Source organism: Somniosus microcephalus, chromosome 5 (assembly GCF_052327205.1).
Source record: "Somniosus microcephalus isolate GS21.2 chromosome 5, FLI_Smic_1.0, whole genome shotgun sequence".
NCBI classification, from domain to species: domain Eukaryota; kingdom Metazoa; phylum Chordata; class Chondrichthyes; order Squaliformes; family Somniosidae; genus Somniosus; species Somniosus microcephalus.
This window is the reverse complement of record NC_140991.1, coordinates 143846093-143869749: the sequence shown is the minus strand read 5'-3', so window position 1 is coordinate 143869749 and position 23657 is coordinate 143846093. Positions and strand designations below refer to the sequence as shown.

Genomic DNA, 23657 nt, shown 5'->3' with positions numbered 1-23657 from the left:
CGGAGCAGGCTCGAGGGGCCGAATGGCCTACTCCTGCTCCTATCTTCTATATTTCTATGTAAAAGCATTAAATTTTCTAATACTAATACTCTACGATGAGCATAAAAATTAAACATACTGCACTGCTGATAAAGTCTACTCCTGATAATTTAAAATAGCTTCAAGAATTTAAACTATGTAACAGAGCAAAGTGGTAAGTTAGTGCTCAGATTAAATCAACTTCAGAGTGGGCTGCAGCAGGTTTTAAAGGCACATTAAATAGTTCAACTTAATACCACGATTTAATAAAATAAAAGCTACACATCATGTGAACTTTAGAATTGCTTTGGCAATGCCCTTTTGATGGTCTACTTCAATTTAGAGTTCAGTGATATAAAGAGGCACAAATCCTACCACGGTGGACCTCAAAATCAAAGCTTTGGTTAAGTGAACTCTTGACCTTTTGCACCTACTCAAAAATTCTAGCTTAGGTGAAATCTGTACAACAGGTTCTTGGAGTGTAGGGCTTTTGTCCACAGCTAGACTCAGCATAATGTTCTAAAGTGAATGAGACCATTACAGAATAAGAGTGAGGGAAACAAATACAGACCACATTACATTTCAAAACAATTTATTATAGGAAAATAAAAAAGGAAAATTCACAAGCAAAAAATCTTCGTCCTCCTTTGCCAACAGAATGTTGAGCTACATTTCATTCTTCACTGCGTCTCACATCCAGCGCGTCTCACATCCAGCGCATGTGCCACAACGATTTTAAACATTCACGCAGAATTCTGCATTCATATCCTGCAGCATCACTCCAACTATGAGGTTTCCATCTTGTATCCAAATTTTTCTAGTTCAGCTCTGGAAAAAAAATAGAAAAATCTTATTTACATTCCGCCCAGAAAACACATGATCCAGAGAAAGCAACAAATTCAGACAATTCTCTGGTTCTATTCCCTTCTTCCAAAATAACCAACCGTAACTCCTCCACGACATCTTTTCATTAGTAACCCATACAAGGTAAGTCCCATGAATGAATAAAAAAAATTGTGGGAACTCCAGGACGCTTCCCGTGTCCTGGACAACCACGTGTACAGGAGGTGTCGTCAGCTGGAGCCGGGTTTCGGAGCTTGAGCAGCAACTGGCATCACTGCGCTGCATCCACGAGGCTGAGAGCAATGTGGATAGCACGTTTCAGGAGGTGGTCACCCCGCAGCTAATGAGTGTGCAGGCAGAGAGGGAATGGGTGACTGCTAGACAGAAGAGGAGGACCAGACAGGTAGTGCAGGAGTCCCAGGAGTGCATCTCGCTCTCCAACCAGTATTCTGTACTGAACACTGGTGAAGGTGATGGTTCCTCTGGGGAGTACAGCCAGAGCCAAGTCCATGGCACCACAAGTGGCTCAGCTGCACAGGGGTGGTGGAGGAAGACAGGGAAAGCAATAATGGTAGGGGATCAGACAGGCGTTTCTGCGATCGCAGGCCTGACTCCAGGATGGTATGTTGCCTCCCTGGTGCCAGGGTTAAGGATGTCACTGAGTGGCTGCAGAACATTCTGAGGGGGGAGTGTGAGCAGCCAGAGGTCATGGTCCATATTGGTACCAACAACGTAGGTAGAAAGAGGGATGAGGTCCTGCAGACAGATTTTAGGGAGCTCAGAAAGAGATTAAAAAGCAGGACCTCAAAAGGTAGTAATCTCTGGATTACTCCCGGTGCCACGCGCGAGTGAGTATAGAAATAGGAGGTTAGAGCAGATGAATGCGTGGCTGGAGAGGTGGTGCAGGAGGGAGGGCTTCAGATTCCTGGGGCATTGGGGCCGGTTCTGGGGGAGGTGGGACCTGTACAGACCGGACGGATTGCACCTCAACAGAGCCGGTATTAATATCCTCGCGGGGAGGTTGGCTAGTGCTGTTGGGGAAGGTTTAAACTAAGTTGGCAGGGGGATGGGCACCAGGATGTAATATTAGAAAGGGGAAATAAAGTGCTCAAAGGATTGGGAGAGGCAGAGAGCACTAAAGTAAGAAATAGTAAGGTATTAGGTGGGGTGAAACAGAGAGAATACAGGATGGTCCAAGATGGATATACAGTGTATGTATGTGAACACAGGAAGCATAGTAAACAAGGTAAGTGAGCTGCAGCCACAAATAGCCACATGGGAATATGATGTTGTGGCAATAACGGAGACCTGGTTCAAAAAAAGGCAGGTTTGGATATTAAATATTCCTGGTTATAAAGTGTTCAGGATAGATAGGGAAAGAAAGATAGGTGGTGGTGTGGCAGTATTGATTAAGGAGAAGGAGGATGTCCTGGAGGGGTCAAGGACAGAATTTATATGGCTAGAGTTATGAAATAATAGAAGTGCCATTACACTACTAGGTGTATTCTATAGACCACCAAATAGTGGGAAAGATATGGAGGAGCAAATTTGTAGAGAAATTACAGAGAGGTGCAAGAACGATAGAGTAGTGATAATTGGGACTTCAACTATCCTAATATAGACTGGGATAGTAATAGTGTAAAGGGCAGAGAAGGGGAAGAATTTCTGAAGTGTGTTCAGGAGAACTTTCTGGATCAGTATATTTCTGGCCCAACGAGAGAGGAGGCATTGCTGGATCTGGTTCTGGGGAATGAGGTGGGTCAAGTGGAGCAAATGTCAGTAGGTGAACATTTAGGGAATAGCGATCATAGTATCATAAGGTTTAGATTAGCTATGGAAAAGGACAGGGAGAAATCTAGAGTAAAAATGTTTAACTGAGGGAAAGCCAATTTCAGTGGGATGAGAACAGATCTGACCTAGGTAAACTGGAATCAAAGATTGGCAGGCAAAACTTTAATGGAACAATGGGTTGCCTTTAAAGAGGAAATAGTTCAGGTACAGCTGAGGTACATTCCCAGTGGGGGAAAGGCTGGGCAACGTAAGTCAGGGCTCCCTGGATGACCAAAGAGATAGAGAATATGATGCAGAAAAAGAGCGCATATGACAGATGTCAGGTTGTAAATACATCCGAGAATCAGGCTAAATATAGAAAGGTCAGAGGAGAAGTGAAAAAGAAACTGAAAGGGGCAAAGAGAGGGCATGAGAATAGAATGGCAGCCAACATAAAAGGTAATCCAAAAGTCTTCTATAGGCATATAAATGGTAAACGGGTAGTAAGAGGAAGGGTGGGGCCGATTAGGGACCAAAAAGGAGACCTACGCATGGAGGCAAAGGGCATGGCTGAGGTACTAAATGAGTACTTTGCATTTGTCTTTACCAAGGAAGAAGATGCTGCCATAAACATAGCAAAAGAGGTGGTAGTGGAGATACTTGATGGGATAAATATTGATAAAGACGAGGCATTAGAAAGACTGGCTGTACTTGGATAAATCACCAAAAGTGGATGGGATGCGTCCTAGGATGCTGAGGGAATTGAGGGAGGAAATTGCGGAGGTACTGGCCATAATATTCCATTCCTCCATCGATATGGGGGTGGTGCCAGAGGACTGGATAATTGCAAATGTTACACTAGTGTTTAAAAAAGGGTGCAAGGATAAACCCAACAACTACTGGCCAGTCAGTTTAACCTCAGTAGTGGGGAAGCTTTTAGAAACAGCAATCAGGGACGAAATTAATAGTCACTTGGGTAGGTGTGGATTAATTAAGGAAAGCCAGCACGGATTTGTTAAAGGCAAATTGTGTTTAACCAACTTGATCAAGTTTTTTGATGAGGTAACAGAGGGTTGATGAGGGCAATGCGGTTGATGTGGTGTACATGGATTTCCAAAAGGCATTTGACAACGTGCCACATAATAGGCTTGCCAGCAAAGTTGAAGCCCATGGATTAAAAGGAACAGTGGCAGCATAGATACGAAATTGGCCAAGTGACAAGAAAAGAGAGTAGTAGTGAACGGTTGTTTTTCGGACTGGAGAAAGGTGTACATTGGTGTTCTCCAGGGGTCGGTTCTAGGACCACTGCTTTTCTTGATGTATATTAATGACTTGGACGTGGGTGTACAGAGCACAATTTCAAAATTTGCAGATGACACAAAACTCGGAAGTATAATGAAGTGAGAATGATGGTGATAGACTTCAAGACAACAGACAGGCTGGTGGAATGGGCAGACACGTGGCAGATGAAATTTAACGCAGAAAAGTGCGAAGTAATACATTTTGGTGGAAAGTATGAGGAGAGGACATGTAAACTAAATGGTACAATCCTAAAGTGGGTACACGAAGAGAGAAACCTGGAGGTATGCGTGCACAAATCCTTGAAGGTGGCAGGGCAAGTTGAGAAAACAGTTAAAAAGGCTTACGGGACCCTGGACTTAGAGGTATAGAGTACAAAAGTGTGGAAATGATGATGAAACACTGGTTCGACCCAACTGGAGTACTGTGTCCAATTCTGGGCACCACACGTCAGAAGGATGTGAAGGCCTTAAGAGAGGTGCAGAAAAGATTTACGAGAATGATTCCAGGAATGAGGGACTTCAGTTACGTGGATAGACTGGAGAAGCTGGGGTTGTTCTCCTTGGAGCAGAGAAGGTTGAGAGGAGATTTGATAGAGGTGTTCAAAATCATGAGGGGTCCAGACAGAGTAGATGGAGAGAAACTGTTCCCAGTAGCAGAAGGGTTGAGAACCAGAGGACACAGATTTACGGTGATTGGCAGAAGAATCAAAGGTGACATGAGGAAACATTTTTTACGCAGTGAGTGGTTAGGATCTGGAATGCACTGCCTGAAAGAGTGGTGGAGGCAGACTCAATCGTGGCTTTCAAAAGGGAATTGGATGTGTACCTGAAGGAAAAAAAATTGCAGGGCTACAGGGACAGGGTGGGGGAGTGGGACTAGCTGAAGTGCTCTTGCAGAGAGCTGGCATGGGCTCAACAGGCCAAATGGCCTCCTTCTGTGCTGTAACCATTCTATGATTCTATACGCATGCTAGAAATATTTCTCCAACCTTCTCTCATATGAACAACTCTGTAGTCCAGGTTTTCATGGGCTGTGGAGTTGTAACAGTAACAAGGACTTAATTGATTTAGCCAAGAGTTTGAGGGTTTGTGCCAATAAAAGGGATTAACTCAGTTATATCATAATGACAAGTATCTGAAGATCTCAGATGAATGCGAGTTGATATAGTAATGTTATAATATATAGAAGCTACAATATTCCCTTTTACCAAGTTAATAAATCTCAGACACTTCTCATCTATTCATGTAGTACAATAGCACGTCTTGCTCAACTGGCTAAGTTTAGGAACGAGAGCCAGAGCAGCAACAAAAGTTTCCCCAACAAATGTTTTGCTTTTGCCAATCTACTACATTTTGAGAGCTGAATGAACCCTAGGGATAAATGAAAGAATACATTTCAACATTGAGAAATTAAGCATTAGAAGGACTTTTAGGGATACTGAAACAAAGCTCACAGGGTTCTGAAATTAATGAAAATGAAGTAGAAGTGAAGAATGCACAGCAGTTTCTGCCGTGGCAGAAAGAGTGTTTTATAAATATTTAAAGATGCAAAAATAGTGCTCAAGTCTGGGAAAAATGCTGTGGAAATTGATAATCATTTGGAGGAAGAGGTTTAGGTGCCAGAAGTGGATACATGACAAAATAAAAAGGACTCCAGAAATTTGAGACAAATTTCTGAACACAGAAACTTAAGATTCTAATGCCAATAGTGGTAGGGAGACTTGATAGACTTCTGCTTTAAAATAACTACGTGGTTACTGAGCAAGGAAGAGTGTGTTGGGCAAAATATACAAGTCACTTGGTATTTGTTGAGAAAGGTAAAGGATGAGCAGCTTACGTGTACATAACCTGACCAAGCATGGATCAGTGGCTCATTCCCGAATTGGATAGGGTTCGAAAATAGTATTGCCAGGGTATATTGATGTACTATATGAACATTTCTGGATGCTGATTATACATGGTGCCAAGAACTTGAGTTGAAAATCTTGAGTTGGTGCAGTTCTATTTCCATCTGGGAAGGCAGTGAATCAAATAACACCACCTGAGCTAATGGAGTCTGGGGGGGGGTTAAGCCATAGCGAAGTCTATCAGGAATTATGTGGATGATCTGACATTAATATCGTGTTGGAAAAAAGTGCCACATAATATATTAGCAAAATTGCAGCCAGATTAAGGGGCAGTGGCCACATGGATAGCACGCATCGGCCAAGACAAAAAGCGTAGTGGTGAAGAGTTGTTTTTCCAGACTGAAGAGATGTTTACAGTGTTTTCCCCCAGGTGTCTGTATTAGGACCACTGCTTTTTTGATATATATTAATTACCTAGAATTGGGCATTGGGGCACATTTTCAAAGTTTGCAGATGACATAAAAGTTGGAAATGTAGTAAATGGTAAAGGAGTAGCAGACTTCAGGACAGACAGACTAGACTGGTGAAATGGGCAGACACGTCATATGAAATTTAATGCAGAGAAGCGTGAAGTGATGGGGTTTTTTGGGGGGGGGGGGGGGGGGGAAAAAAAGAGGTTCACATACACATACTTCACGTGTACACTTACTTTACAAACATCTACCACCATTCAGTAACTAAGGAAGTAAAGCACTCAATGATCAAAAAACACTTGCACACTCTTTCATTTTACCAATAAACCCACGAAAAGGTTAAAGTACACAAGCATTACATTCCTAAATGTACAGTTCAGTTGAACACAATCTTGGCTGACATTTCAGTACAGTATTAAGGGCTGCACTGTCAGGGCAGGTCTTCAGATGAGACATTAAACAGAAGCCTCATGTGCCTGCTCTGATAGATTCAGGTAGGTGTTTTAAAGATCCATGACTATTTGAACTGCATGGAATTCTGATCAATATTCCTCTGTTAATCAACATGAAAATAAATCATCTAGTCATTCAACTGCATTGCTGTTTATGCTGTGCACATAACAGTGCCTACACTTGTGTCATTGTAGGTGATGTAATGGGACTTGAGACATGGTGATAAGGCACTTATAATTGTAAATTCTGATTATACAGATTTTTTCAATACTTTTATCAAATGACAATTTAGTTGGCTAACATTCAAGATCTAGTAATGATGATCTGGAAAGCACTACCTGAAAGGGTGTTTGGAAACCGATTCAACGGTAATTTTCAAGAGAGAATTGGATAAATACTTGAAGGGGAAAAAAATTACAGGGCTATGGAGAAAGAGCAGGGAATTGGATAGCTCTTTAAAGATGGCACAGGCACGATGGGCCGAATGGCCTCCTGTGCTGTATGATGCTATGATTCCATGGTTCTAACATTTTGTATGTGTCATAAAAAAGTGTCAATTTTAAGAACAGGTGTTTTTGATTTATTTTGTAAACATAGAAAAAATAGTTTGGAGAATTAGTAACTTTGTATCTGGACAATTTTTGGCATAAACATGCATGATAATTTTATATTAAACTGTACCTGTAATTGAAAACTATCTTGCATGGCATGATTGATGTGGTCTCTCCCATGCCAACAGTATTCCAATTAGTCTTCTAAATTTTCAAGTGCCAGTGAGTGGAATGCATACCACTGAATGTACCGTAAAGAGCTGAGATTGTGCTCAATATACTGCGATCCATTCACCACACCCCTGGTTAAATACTTCCATCTATGCTGAGTGAGTTTCCCATGACTTGGCAAGTGGAAGCACTTTTATATTGTATCATAGAATCATAGAAACTTACAGCACAGAAGGAGGCCATTCGACCCATCATGCCTGTGCTGGCTCTTTGAAAGAGCAGTCGTGCTTAGCCCCACATCACTGCTTTTTGTCTCTAACCCTGTAAATTATTTATGCAATCAGATACCGACAACTCAAAATTTCTCATCTCCTCTCCAGATTTTTTGCCAATGATTTTGAATGTATAACCTCTAGTTATTGACCCACTCGCCAGAGGGAATAATTTTTCTCCATCTAATCGATCAAAACCCCTCATCTTGAAAACCTATTAGGTCAACTCTTAACTATCTCTGTTCCAACTTTTCCTCATAACTGGAGTCCTTCATCCTGTTAAACCTCATCTGCACCCTTTCCAAGGCCTTTACAAACTTTCCTGAAGTGTGCTGCCCAGAATTGTCCACAATACCCAGCTGAGGCCGAACCAGAGATTTATAAAGTTTTAGCATGACCCCTCTGCTTTTATATTCTATTCCTCTATTTACAAACCTAAGTAACCTGTATGCATTTTTTAACCACCTTATCAACTTTCCCTGCCACCTTTAAGGATCTGTGTATATGGACACCAAGGTGTCTCTGCTCACCTACACTTTTTAAAATCATGTCATTTATAGCATACTGTCTTTCCATTTTAGTCCTCCCAAAGTGCATCACTTCAATCTTCTCCACATTGAACTCCATCTGGCACACTTCTGCCCATTTCACCATCCTGTCTGTCATCCTGAAGCCTATAACTATCCTCATCACTACTTACTACTTTGCCAAGTTTCATATCATCTGCACTCAATAGTTTAAAGCAGCCCAGTTTCCTCATCTCAACAACTTTTGCAGAGCCATGAAAAGACTGGTGTACAATTCTACCATCAAGATAAGTTAGCTGGTTTCAGCAAAGTAAATGTGGGATAACTTGTTATCTGAAGGGCTCCATATAAAACACAGCCCAATGTAAAAGTGGGAGTACCACACAAATGTCACTCTCCTAATAGGGACATGGCAAAAAGAATTGGGATTTTGAAAAAGTATATGCATTTAACAGACATGCACTGAAGTGTGATCCGCTGTATTAGAAAATTAGAATTTGACCACACACTGAGTATAGCATTCTTCTTTGTTCCTGATCCCATTAAACTGATTCAGCAGTCACGATTAATATTTGAAGAAACTGGAAAAAAGGTTAGTTTATTAATACCGTTAAAATTCATTCATTTTTTAAGAAACACTAAACACTGGTTCAGATGAACACACCATTTATTACATCTACACTGCCATTTAAAAAATGGGATCCGAAGTATATAATTTACAATAATGAGGGAGTCAAGTCAGTAGTGTGCGGTTTTCAGACCACCTTGAATTCTACAAAATACAATTTAAGCTTTGTATGACATTGTATTTCGTTATTTATACAATATTATATCTGCTCTACATGTGATTTAGATTAAAACTAAACATTTTAAGGGTTTAAACCAGTGTAACCCAGTGCAAAGTGAGATAATAACGAATGCCAAGACATTCATCAGTAATTATTTATCATACAGAACCCATAGCACAAAACACTGGTGTAGCAACAGTGCCATTTCAGTTTTGTAATTATTACCCTTACACCTTGGCCACTGGCCCAGAAGTAAATGAAGTCTTTACTGTCTGCCACTAATTACAAAGTGAGTTTCCCTTTTTCTTACAAATAGAAAATATCACCACCTAAAAGACTTCAACATTATAAAGCATTTTACAAAATCCAAAAAGACCAGAGCATTCTATGCAAGTTTTACAAATAAACATTCCTCACTCTAATCCCCAAGCACCAAATAAAACCAAATCCATTTACACAGGACCTAAAATTACCAACACATACCATACGCCTCCTTTGCCATAGATTGTCCTAGGTGAACGTCTTCTCCTCTATCCCAATTTCTGACATCTAAACTGTAGCCACTTAACAGCCTTTATATTCTGAGGAACTGTTCTGGTTCTAATTAAGAAATATATCCAACTCCTTCTTGAATGTATTTAATGAACTGGCCTCCACCGCCTTCTGTGGTAGAGAGTTCCACAGGTTCACCACTCTCTGGGTGAAGAAATTCCTCCTCATTTCTGTCCTAAATGGCCTACCCTTTATCCTTAGACTGTGTCCCCTGGTTCTGGACTCCCCGACCATCAGGAACATCCTTCCTGCATCTAGTCTGTCCAGTCGTGTCAGAATTTTATAAGTTTCAATGAGATTACCTCTCATTCTTCTAAACTCCAGTGAGTACAAGCCCAATCAACCTAATCTCTCCTCATATGTCATTCCTGCCATCCCAGGTATCAGCCTGGTGAATCTTCGCTGAACTCCTTCCATGGCAAGAACATCCTTCCTCAGATAAGGCGACCAAAACTGCACACAATACTCGAGATGTGGTCTCACCAAGGCCCTGTACAACTGCAGCAAGACATCCTTGTTCCTGTACTCAAACCCTCTCGCTACAAAGGCCAACATACCATTTGCCTTCTTAACCGCCTGCTGCACCTGCATGCTTACCTTCAGCAACTGGTGCACAAGGACACCCAGGTGTCATTGCACTTCCCCTTCTCCCAATCTATTGCCATTTAGATAATAATCTGCCTTCCTGTTTTTGCCAAAGTGGATAACCTCAATACTGATTTCTTCACAAAGGAGGACACAAATAACCTCCCAGAGATGTCGGGGAACATAGGGTCTGATGAAAGGGAGGAACTGAAAGAAATCAGTATTTGTAGGGAAATGGTGTTAGGGAAATTGATGGGATTGAAGGCCGATAGATCCCCAGGGCCTGATAATCTACATCCTGGGGTACTTAAGGAGGTGGCCATGGAAATAGTGGATGCATTGCTGATCATCTTCCCGCATTCGATGGAATCTGGAACAGTACCCATGCATTGGAGGGTAGCTAATGTTACCCCACTATTCAAAAAAGGTGGAAGAGAGAAAACGGGGAATTACAGGCCGGTAAGCCTGACATCGGTAGTGGGGAAAATGCTAGAGTCAATTATAAAAGATGTAATAGCAGAGCACTTGGAAAACAGTGACAGGATCGGACAAAGTCAACATGGATTTACAAAAGGTAAATCGTGCTCGACTAATCTACTGGAATTTTTTGAGGATGTAACTGGTAAAATAGATAAGGGAGAACCAGTGGATGTGGTGTATTTGGACTTTCAGAAGGCTTTCGATAAGGTCCCGCATAAGAGATTAGCGTGTAAAGTTAAGGCACATGGGATTGGGGGCAAGGTATTGACTTGGATAGAGAACTGGTTGGCAGACAGAAAGCAAAGAGTTGGAATAAACGGGTCTTTTTCCAAGTGGCAGGCAGTGACTAGTGAGGTACCGCAGGGATCGGTCCTTGGACCCCAGCTATTCACAATATATATTAATGATCTAGACAAGGGAACTAGATGTAATATCTCCAAATTTGCAGACGACACAAAGCTGGGTGGGCGTGTGTGCTGTGAGGAGGATGCCGAGAAACTCCAGGATGATTTGGACAGGTTGGGTGATTGGGCAAAAGCATGGCAGATGCAATATAACGTGGATAAATGTGAGGTTATCCACTTTGGTGTCAAAAACAGGAAGGCAGATTATCTGAATGGCAATAGATTGGGAGAAGGGGACCTGCAACGAGACCTGGGTGTCCTTGTGCACCAGCCGGTGAAGGTAAGCATGCAGGTGCAGCAGGCGGTTAAGAAGGCAAATGGTATATTGGCCTTCGTAGCGAGGGTTTGAGTACAGGAACAAGGATGTCTTGCTGCAGTTATACAGGGCCTTGGTGAGGCCACATCTCGAGTATTGTGTGCAGTTTTGGTCGCCTTCCATGTTCTTGCCATGGAAGGAGTTCAGCGAAGATTCACCAGGCTGATACCTGGGATGGCAGGAATGACGTATGAGGAGAGGTTGGGTCGATTGGGCTTGTACTCGCTGGAGTTTAGAAGAATGAGAGGGGAATCTCATTGAAACTTATAAAATTCTGACAGGACTGGACAGACTAGATGCAGGAAGGGTGTTCCCGATGGTCGGGGTGTCCAGAACCAGGGGTCACAGTCTAAGGATAAGGGGTAGGCCATTTAGGACAGAAATGAGGAGGAATTTCTTCACCCAGAGAGTGGTGAACCTGTAGAATTCTCTACCACAGAAGGCAGTAGAGGCCAATACATTAAATATATTCAAGAAGGAGTTGGATATATTTCTTAAGGCTAAAGGGATCAAGGGGTATGGGGAGAAAGCAGGGACCGGGGACTGAATTTGGATGATCAGCTATGATTGCATTGAATGGCGGAGCAGGCTCGAGGGGCCGAATGGCCTACTCTTGCTCCTATCTTCTATGTTTCTATGTAATTAAGACAACTGAAATTCATCCCTCTAGTACCCTAACTGTGTCAGCATTTTGAGAATTCCCAAAGTTTTTGTATGTACTACTCTGACTGGCAGATTATTCCAAGTTCTTCTTGATAATCTATTTTAAATTTACTTTTCACTGCTTTCCATTCGCCCTCTGGTCCTATTTTGTTGGTTTGAATGTAGAATTAGGTCAATCTGCAGAGGCCTCAATTTTCCTTTATTATGGAGTAGATCTTTCTTTTCATCTCCCATGTCAACGAAATACAGGTTTTGAATTGATATTTAAGTTTACGTTCTACACCATTTAATAATTTATATACTTCAATGAGGTCCCCACTTAAGCATTCTCGACTATAAAGCCTTAGCGCTCCTTATAGCTCAGCCCTTTTACACTTGGGAGCAGTCTTGGTGCTCTTTTCTGTAACACGGGTGACCAAAACAGAAGAGAACTCAACTGTGGTCTGACCAGCGTATTGTAAAACCTCAACATAAATTCTGTATTTTTCTATTCTGGCTATCCCAAATTACTTTGCAAGTCTGCTTGTGCCAATTCAGCTCTATTCACTGCACTTTTTAACCTACATAAAATACTTGCAATTACCAGTGCCAAATTTAATTTGCCATTTGGTTGCCCAAATGCAGAAATGATCTGAATCCTTCTGCAATTCTTTAGCCACATGCTCCTTCTTTACTGATCTGACAATCCTGGTTCTTTCCAGAATCCAAGTCACCTATTGTTAGATACAAGCTCGGACCCATGTGGCACTCCAATCAACACCTCTTATATCTGGTTTCCTATTAAGCTTATTTAGTCCCATATTCTACCCAAGGATTCTTGTGGTTTTTAAGCTTCATTAGAAGTCTTCCACATGGAATTTTGTCAAAAGTTTTCTGACAGTTCAAATAGATCTCCACTATCTACTTAAAAAAATGCTATCTAGGCCAGCCTTTCTTCAGTCAATATTTTCTAGTTTGAATAGAACTACCTAATTTTAAACATCAGAAATCCAAACACCTACAATGCTTGACATTTGGAGAACTATAACCTCCCAAAACGCGATGCAAATTATGTACATAATTTACCCCTATTGCTTGCATCTCCAACATTTGTCTAGTTCCATTAAACCCATTTTATGAATATTATTAGCCTAAAAAAGGGATATATGTGCAATTGTCAAGATGCCCTTTTACATTCAACAGGATATGCCAAGCCTTTAACCTTGCTATATTTATTTTGTGTAGTGGTCATTCTGACAATCAAATGTGTGCTGTGGATACAAAATGTCATTTTGTTCCATCTCCATTTGATGAATTCTTCTAAAAGTTCATCATTTGGCAAACTGCTAAATATGTTAAGTTTAAACTTAGAATAATCCAGAAGCCTAAAGAACCTATTCAAGGATATAATTCTAAAAATCAACAAGTATAGCAGAAGTTTTACAGCACAATGATAACTAGTCACCCCCTTGATATTATATACAATGATCTTCTGAATCTCACTTCAGAATCAAAACATGAAACAAAAGTTACAGAATTGCATCAATTTCCTTTTCTGTCAATTAATATAGACAGTAATATTGAAATGCACATCTAATTTTATTCTCATAGCAGTAGTGCATGATCAGACTGATGGCACCTTAAGTAGGCTAAAATATCCAATTTTTATATAAATACTGTTACATGCTCCATGTCTACTTTTAAGTGCATGTGTTTTTCCTTCAAATATTCCATCTATAATGGACCATCCATTAAAGAAATCGTATGCCTATGATAAAATGAAGCACTTTTGTCTGAGATTTAACATGGGATTTGGCTTCTTTAATTGTGTCACGGTACATAAGGTGTTAAAACAGTTACTAACTGAAATCATGTTCCAACTTAAATGGATACAGATTTTAATCAGTTTGTCTGTTGATGTCCATGGAAAGGGTGGAGGAGGAGGGCAAGCTATTCAATTCAAATACAAACATCTTGTGGGATTTACTCAAATGTTTGACAGATTTTCTTTGAATTTGACTATTTAAATCTGTTTGATCCTTTAAAAAAAAATATAAAAAGGTATTTATCAACCCATCATCTTTAATTCAGGGAGGCTATTTGTAGACTTTGATGAGAGATAGACCAGATCATTTCTGTAAGTGGCAAGAAAAAGAACAAGAGCCCCAACACAAGAATATTACTTGTATCAATTGAAATGGCAATTGTAAACTATTATTTACCACAACAGAATGAGCTAGCTAAGATTAACTACTGTAAAATATGTTGTTACTAATATTTCCTTGTACTGTTGATTAAATTGTTTGCCAGTTGAAGTCTAGTGTAGTGTTATTCTGTTGCTTTTCAAAGACGAGGACAAGGAGGATCACACAAAGGCACAGGATAAAACCAGTAGCTGAAATAGATTGAAGCAGGTTCTCTGTTCCTTCACATGGAATTTACATGGACAAGTGAAAACATTCTCTCTGGACCACAGGCTCATCTGAAACATGGAAACCAAAAAATCTCCAAGAAAAATCCCCAAAATGCACACCTTCCAAAAATAATATTTAAGAGTCTAAAGCTCTTCTCATTTCTGGGTCCCTAAGTTAACTAAATTATAAGGCTGTTTGCTGTGGGTTTTTGTTTAAAAGATACTAGCAATTTTAAAACAAAGATTTTCTGCAGCCACAGAAATAAAGAACTTTTCTTTGTAACTTAAGCCAACTGAGGAAAAATTAGTTCCTATATTTTTGCTATACCTTAAAATGTTGAAATGTGCTTTTAGTATTAAGTCCAGAGTACTCAAACTAAAATCCTACGATTATTTTCTCCAAATTTTGTTCCACAGCTGCCTTTAGGTTTTGTACCACATACAGCTTTTCCTAATTAAAAACTGATGGAAACAATAAATTTAAAAGGAACTTAAAACTTTTCCAAATTATTATAGCAAAATTCTAATCTTCCAAAATTTGTGTGTCTTAAAATGCAACTTTGCTACCGTTCTAACATTTCTCACACTGCCTACGTTTCTCTTCTCTGCTGAAAATCATTTAAAAAACGAATGCTGGCAGCCAATCCAATCTCTACCTTTCCTGATAGAAAATGAGTACAGAAGGTTGACTGTGAGCTTTTTCATCCTTAGGAAGTTAGGAATTTGCTGGGTGAGGAACAACCTACAGAGAATGTGTAGCACATTACTTAGCAGGGCAGCACATCAGTGTACCAATGTAGTCACATAAAGTTAACTGAATGGTCCAATCCAATTTCATAAATGTCATACATTATTCAGCTCACTTTCTTCCACAAAAATACACAAGATGTGATGATAGCCAGATGTTAAACTTTATTATTCCCACTATACCCTTTCTTTGCATAAACCTAATCATATGTAAATTCTGTATATGATTCTAGATATCATGTTGCACCCTATTAAAAAGAAAAAGCTTTCAAAATGATGCAAAAATCAACTTCACACAACCAACTACCTGCACCTTGTACCAGAAATTATTCCATAGAATACTATTGGACACTTAGTGTGTTTGAAATTTTTTGGGTCATTGTCTTATCAGAGATGTCAACATATTGAAAATATCAGGGAGAGAAACATCTGATGAATACATTAAGCATTGGAATATTAATAGCCCACTGCATAATTTCAGAGCCCCCATGTCACATAACAAGTCAAAATTATTTTAGTTAGGCTTCACCTAAGATGCTGATAAACCTAAAGTTCAAATTAACTTCTCAATTGAAATTTTAAATATTGCCAGTTCACTAACTTACTGGCCCAAGAAACACTCAGACTTTTATTTGAAGCAGAGGTTTCCTACAATGCTACAGGATACAAGGGCAGGTTTCGTTTCACAGTACTGTACCTAGCTTTCTTTAAAATAGCACAAAGCCAATGGGATAGTGAGCAGGGGGGCTGGCATGACTTGGTAATCTTAAACAGTACACCTGATCACCAGCAGTACAGAATTTTCAACACAGGTCATACCTATAGTAATTCTAATATTTCAAGAGTCTAGAATGCAACATTGAAGACAACTTTCAAAAATGAATGCTTTCTAACTGCATCAATTAATTCCTCTACACATTTCCCTTTTCCTTTATAGCCAATTATCAAGTCAAATTTGTAATAGTGGGAGATTACACTGAGCAATACATGTGTATAAACTGAACCGGAATGGGACCAACATCCTTGCTGGGAGGTTTGCTAGTGCTGTGGGGGGGGGGGGGGGGATGGGATACGGAGTGGAGCTATAGTAGGGGGTGATGCACAGCCAAATATTAGAGGAAAAAACAAGTCAGTCTGGAAGACAGAGCAAATATGTAACGGCAAGGCTGGATGGCATTTATTTTAATGCAAGGAGTCTTACGAGTAAGGCAGATGAATTGAAGGTGTTGATGAACATATGGGAGTATGATATTGTTGCTATCACAGAGACATGGTTGAGGGAGGGGCAGGACTGGCAGCTCAATATTCCGGGGTATAGAATCTTCAGGCGAGACAGAGGGGGGTGTCGCAATATTAATCAAGGAGTCAATTACTGCAGTAAGGAGGGATGATATCTTAGCAGGTTCCTCTAATGAGGCCATATGGGTAGAACTTAAAAACAAAAAGGGGGCAAGCGCTTTGCTGGGAGTGTACTATAGGCCCCCCAGTCAGGGGGAGATAGAACAGATATGTAGGCAAATCTCAGAAATAATAGGGTAATAGGAGGGGATTTCAACTTCCCCAATATTAACTGGGATAGTCAGAGTGTGAAAGGCTTAGAGGGTGCAGAATTCTTAAAGTGCATCCAGGAGAGCTTTTTGAGCCAGCATGTAGAAAATCCTACAAGAGAGGGGGTGGTACTGGACCTAATTCTAGGGAATGTAGCCGGGCAAGTGGTAAAGTGTCAGTAGGAGAGCATTTTGGTGAAAGTGACCATAATTCGGTGAGATTTAAGGTAGTCATGGAAAAGGACAAAGATGGACCAGAAATAAAGGTTCTAAATTGGGGGAAGGCCGATTTTAATATGATACGGCAGGATCTGGCCAACGTGGACTGGGATCAGCTACTTGTAGGAAAATCCACATCAGAGCAGTGGGAGTCTTTCAGAAAGGAAAGAGAGAGAGTACAGCACCAACCTGTTCCCATAAAGGTCAAGGGTGGGACCAACAAGTCCAGGGAACCCTGGATGTCAAGGGATATACAAGAATGGATTAGGAAAAAAAGGGAGGCTTTTGGCAGATACAAAGGACTAAAAACAGTGGAAGCCCTAGGGGAGTATAGAAAGTGCAGGGATGCACTTAAAAAATAAATTAGGAAAGCGAAGAGGGGACATGAAAAAACACTGGCGGCAAAATTAAGGAAAATCCCAAGGTGTTTTATAAGTATATTAAGGGCAAGAGGATAACCAGGGAAAGAGTAGGGCCCATGAGGGATCAAAGTGGCAATCTGTGTGTAGAGCCGGAAGATGTAGGTGAGGTTTTAAATGAATATTTTGCATCTGTGTTCACTATGGAGAAGGACGATGTAGGCATAGAAATTAGGCAGGGGGATTGTGATACACTTGAACAAATTAGTATTGAGAGGGAGGAGGTACTAGCGGTTTTAGCAGGCTTAAAAGTGGATAAATCCCCAGGCCCAGAGGAGATGTATCCCAGGCTGCTGTGTGAGGCAAGGGAGGAGATTGAAGGGGCTCTGACACAAATTTTCAGAACCTCTCTGGCCACAGGGGAGGTGCTAGAGGACTGGAGGACCATTATTCCAAGAAGGGTAGTAGGGATAAACCAGGGAATTACAGGCCAGTGAGCCTAACATCAGTGGTAGGGAAATTATTGGAAAAAATTCTGAGGGACAGAATTAGTCTCCACTTGGAGAGGCAAGGATTAATCAAGGATAGTCAGCATGGCTGTATCAGGGGGAGATCATGTTTAAACAATTTGACTGAATTTTGAGGGGGTGACTAGGTGTGTGGATGAGGGTAGTGCAGTTGATGTAGTCTACATGGACTTCAGTAAGGCTTTTGACAAAGTACCGCATGGGAGACAGGTCAAGAAGATAAGAGCCCATGGGATCCAGGGCAATTTGGCACATTGGATCCAAAATTGGCTTAGTGACAGGAGGCAGAGAGTGATGGTCAAAGGTTCTTTTTATGACTGGAAGCCTGTGTCCAGTGGTGTACCGCAGGGATCGGTGCTGGGTCCCTTGCTGTTTGTTGTGTACATTAATGATTTAGATATGAATGTAGGAGGTATGATCAGTAAGTTTGCAGATGACATGAAAATTGGCTGAGTGATAAATAGCGAGGAGGGAAGCCTCAGGCTACAGGATGATATAGATGGGTTGGTCAGATGGGCAGAACAGTGGCAAATAGAATTTAACCCTGAAAAGTGTGAGGTGATGCATTTTGGGAGGACTAATGAGGCAAGGGAATACACAGTGAATGGTAGGACCCTAGGAAGGACAGAGGAAGAGAGGGACCTTGGTGTGCATGTACATAGATCCCTGAAGGCAGCAGGACAGGTAGATAAGGTGGTTAAAAAGGCATATGGGATACTTGCCTTCATTAGCCAAGGCATAGAATATAAGAGCAGGGAGGTTAAGATGGAGCTGTACAAAATGCTAGTTAGGCCACAGCTGGAATACCGTGTGCAGTTCTGGTCGCCACACTATAGGAAGGATGTGATTGCATTAGAGAGGGTGCAGAGAAGATTCACCAGGATGTTACCTGGGCTGGAGTGTTTCAGCTATGAAGAGACTGGACAGGCTGGCGTTGTTTTCCTTACAGCAGAGAAGGCTGAGGGGGGACCTGATTGAGGTATACAAAATTGAAAGGGGCATAGATAGGGTAGACAAAGGAACTTTTCCCCTTAGTAGAGGGGTCAATAACCAGGGGGCATAGTTTCAAGGTAAGGGGCAGGAGGTTTAGAGGTGATTTGAGGAAAAACTTTTTCACCCAAAAGGTTGGTTGGAATCTGGAACTCACTGCCTGAAAGGGTGGTAGAGGCAGGAACCCTCACAACATTCAAGAAGCATTTAGATGAGCACTTGAAACGCCATAGCATACAAGGCTACGGATGAAGTGCTGGAAAATAGGATTAGAATAGACAGGGCTTGATGTCCGGCGCAGACACGTTGGGCCGAAGGGCCTCTTTCTGTGCTGTATAATTCTATGGCTCTAAATATGGAAAAAGAAATAGTCAACGTAAATTAGAAAAAGATACAAGACAAAAAAATACATTGAAAGAACAAAAGTTACAAAATTTTTATTTTAGGAAAAAACATCTACTGAACCATATATAGTATTTATTAAAGAGGAATATTGCTGTAGGGAACAATACATCCAGTGTAACGTCTCCTTTTCTTTTAGATTAAAATAGGTGAAGAAGTCTCCTACGCAACAGGAGATATTTCATCACTTCATCCACAACTTCTGAAGACTAATCACTTTGGGACTGAAGTTCAGGAAACAGCCACTCAGGATTATTATTGGTAGTACATCCCAATCCAGAGTTACTTGCTTTAAAATTCAGTTCTGGCTGTGTTTCTCAAAAAGAATACGGGGGCAATTTTAACTTTATATTGCTGGGCAAAAAACTGCCGATAGTGAATCGGCTGCATGTTTTGCACCCTGCCTGATTTTCTTGTTCATTGACTTCACTGGAAGAGTAAATCAGCAGCTGAGTCACTATCATCAGTTTCCTGCCCACTGATAAAAGTTCAAATTAACCCCCACCAATCTCCACGAATACTGTGAACAGTGCCAGACAGACCAGGTTGACAAGCAATCCTTTCCATGTTATGACAACAGGCCACCCAGGAGTTGCAGGCAAGGAGATTGGATATAAATTTTCCTAACCAATAAGGTTTTTAATGACTTTATAAACAAAATACTAAAAAGTGAAATAAGTGCTCTCTTTAGCAACCTTCTCCATTAAATAACTGTTGTAACAATCCTAAAGTGAGAAAAAAAAGTTTTTAGCATTTTCAATTAGTCAACTCGGATTAGCAGAGATGCTTTAATCTAGAAACACTCCTCCCCCAACATTAAATATGCTTCAGCACATGAAATGGGATAATTAAATAGAAAGTAATTAGAGAGCTCGGCAATAAACATCTATATATATATAAAGCGGCTCTTCTGTCCCGATGTCTGTCTGTCCGTTCTCTATACGTTTGAAAGTTACAGAGCGTACCGACGCGCGCGTCGCCTCAAAAGAAAGCTTGCGATTCCGGACCGGTCATAGGCGTATTTACGTTTCGGCCGCACAAAAATCCCGCCCGCGGTATCCGAAAAACGTTCAGCCTTCCGCTCATTAGCATCTCATTAGCGACCGTGTGACGTCGAGGTCGACCAATCGGACGGCGGGTTCCTTCCTACAGTTGAGTGTCGAGTGACTCGATGATTGACCAATCCTACGCTTCGGTGACCTGACCGGTCGACCAATCGGTGCGTGTGTGGGCGGGCCTTATCCTTCTGAACCGAGGTGAGTGGCCGCCATCTTGATTTTTCACGATTTTTTCCCCACACTTTCAGTGTGTTAGGGAAGTAAGGTAAATATTTGAATTGTGTGTTAGGGAGTTAATTAACAATTTATTTGAGTTTTATATTGTGTTTAGCAACCCCCCCCCTCCTACTCACCCAGGGGGGACTCGGGGCCTGAAGCTCAAAAAATGTCTCTCTCTTTCTTCCCTCTCTCTCCCTCCTTCTCCTCTTCCCTCTCTCTCCTTCTCCTCTTCCCTCTCTGTCTCTCTCTACTTCCCCCTCTCAGGTTTCACGGTGTCGCGGACGGAGCGCGGGCGGGCCGCCCGAAGTTTCCAGCTCGCTAACGGCCAAGCCGCCCTTGCCTGCTCCCCGCGAACCGCGCATGCGCCGCCCGCGCATGCGCCGCCCGCAGCGGCCGTCCATCAGCCGCGCGATACGCGGGGGACCTCAGCTCCGGTCCGTCCCGGCCTCAGAACCTGACCGCGCCTTAAGCGCTAGGCCCCGCATGGCCGCTATCGCAACGGCACCGGACCTCAGGCGCTAGGCAGGGGGAGGGGCCGGAGAGAGGGACAGAGGGGAGCGTAGGTGTGGGGGTGGGGAGGGAGAGGGGGGAGGGGAGGGGAGGGAGGGATAGGACAGGGAGAGGACATGACAGGGAGAGGGGGGACACACAGGGGCAGGGAGACCAAGCGCCCCAAAATTGCCCTCGCAACGCGGGGCTCCCCAGCTAGTAGAATATAAAACTTGCATAAGAACAGGAGGCCATTCAGCCAACTGAGCCTGCTCGATTTCTTTTTTAAATCCATGGCAGCACTCCATCAATCCCAATTTCCTGGTCTCTCTATATCTCTTAATACTTCCCATAAGTCTACTCTTAATTCAAATTATCTGATTATTCAATTTTTTAAAGCACTAAATTCTGACTGTTATTTACATTGTTTAATTCAAATTATTGGATAATTAGGAATGTACAGGACCAGAAAAATCTAGCTACTCCCAGTGTCTGGGAAATAACGTACCCTCCAATACTTCTTGCACCCCTCTATTAAAGTTTTTGTCCTGGTTCTTGTCCAACTCTCTCTAATTTGTTGATACCATCAGCCCCCACTGCAATCCATGGCAGTCCATTCCATACATTCAGCTACCTTCTGTGTAAAGTAGTTAAATCCAAACTATCTTGTAGTATCTGTGACCAGGACATTTATCTTGTCTATGTCCTTTAGGATTTTGAATACTGCTATAATATCAACCGAGCCTCCTCTTCTCCAGTGCAACATTCCCAGCTTCTGCAGCCTCTCCTCGTTACTCAGGTGCCTAATTCCAACTATCAATGAAGCTGCCCTTTGCTGCACCTCACCAAGGTCTGGATGTCCTTCTCATGCCAGTGACCAGAAGCGTATACAGACCAGCGCCCTGTACAAACTCAATCACTGAGATGCGTGCTCTATTCTTTTGGCTATACTGTCCAAGATCCCATTTAGTCTCTTTATAGCTGCCGCACACTTTGCTGATGATTCCAGCGATCCATTCACCAATTCCATGAAATTCTGCTGCGTCATTATCAGGAGCTGTGAATGGAGTTGAATTCTGCAGCATAGTCAGCAAAAAGCCCCGCTCCTGCCCTTATGACAAAGGAAAGATCATTGACAAAGCAAATGAAGATGGTTGATCGGAGGATGCTTCCGAGGAACTCTTGCAGCGATGTCCTAGCCCTGCGATTATTGGCCTACAACAACCACAACCCATCTTCCTTTGTTGTAGGTATAACTCCAGCGACCTCTGTCAGTTACATCTATTTTTCCTAGAAACCCTACTCCAAAAGAAAGATTGTTTGAGGTTTCCTCTGAATACAGAGGCAAATAATCCATTTAAAAAACATCTATGTAATTCTGTGCCATTCCTTGGTTACTTATAACCTTCCCTTTGAAGCCCGAACTGCCCAATTGCTATGAATTTACTTATAAAAGCTTTTCATGTTTTTTTATATTCTCAGCAATCCTGATATGGTCATTTGTTTTGGCTCTCAACCAATTTCTTAACCTCCCTAATCAAATTCCTATACTCATCCATGCCTTCTAGTCTGTGCAAGGCTTTTTATTGAGGGATACTCTATTTGTCCTCACCATATTATGGTCAATATTTCCAGGATGCTGCCTTACTAGCGGGTCACTATTTCATGTCTATTACTCTCATAACTAAGTTAACTTCAGTGTATATCTGCAATATATTGGGGTCCTTCATTAATGATTGATCCAGCAATTCTCTCTGCCCCCTAACCCTCAAAAGGTCTATATCTAACTTGCTGATTTACTACCAAGAAACTAAATTGTGAGCTTTACCTTAACTGGTTAGAAAAATCATCCTCTACATTGTCATCATCCCAGTTGTCTTCCCAGACATGGGCATCTTCATCTTCATCTAAACCAGTCCAGCCTACAAAAAAAATCAGGTAAAACAAAGTTAATCAAATGAGCACCCAAACAAAATTATCATTTTCAAATGCAAGGTAATGAGGTGCAAATATTATCTAACAGTACCTAAACAGAAAACCTTATGAAACAAAAAAGCTACTTATAAAGATATTTAGCCATTTGTAGATACTCAAATCAAAGTACGTACAAGAAAAAGCATTGTGAAAGATCTGTCTTTTTTTACGAATCCTTATTGCCTCCATATTTTATAGTTTTATATATTGGTTTAGGTAGGACAAGGAACAAATGTAGGTATAACTTCTGTTGTTCCAGATGAAAGTAGTCTACATCTGTCTGTCTACATATATAAAGTACACACCTGTCTATCAAGCGTATTTTGACAGTTTTGAGATCGCTCTCTCGGTCTTTCTTTGTCACAGTTTGGATTTCAAAGGGTAGAGAAGCATTTAACCTAAATCAATAAACCAGACTCTTTAACCATCTGGCAAAATAGAAATATACTAATGAGACAGGGATAATAGAGTGGCGGTTGAACATCCAGTCTCATGTAAAATCACAAGCACCTGGCCAAGCTAAGAGCACCCTCCAGTTCTCTCATTTCAATCTTCTATGAACCCCTTCGCTATCCTTTGCCCTACTCTCAAACTGCATCCCTAAACCCTCCTGCTTCCCTCTGACTTTAAAACCCTCCTGAAAAACCATGACGACTTGGCCTGTGCTCCTTTTACTTTGAAGTGCTTTGCGACATTTTTCAATGTTAAAAATGCTATATA

At 41.4% G+C, this 23657-nt stretch overlaps 1 long non-coding RNA gene across 1 annotated transcript in view; it reads right to left on the bottom strand.

Moving 5' to 3' along the window:
• Window positions 1–593: 593 nt before the first annotated feature.
• The window catches only part of LOC147117367 (uncharacterized), a 63046-nt gene continuing 39982 nt past the window's right edge, over window positions 594–23657 (bottom strand). Inside the window, exon 2 of the long non-coding RNA XR_015078436.1 lies at window positions 594–846. This is a non-coding gene — a long non-coding RNA (uncharacterized LOC147117367). The remainder of the gene's footprint in view (window positions 847–23657) is intronic.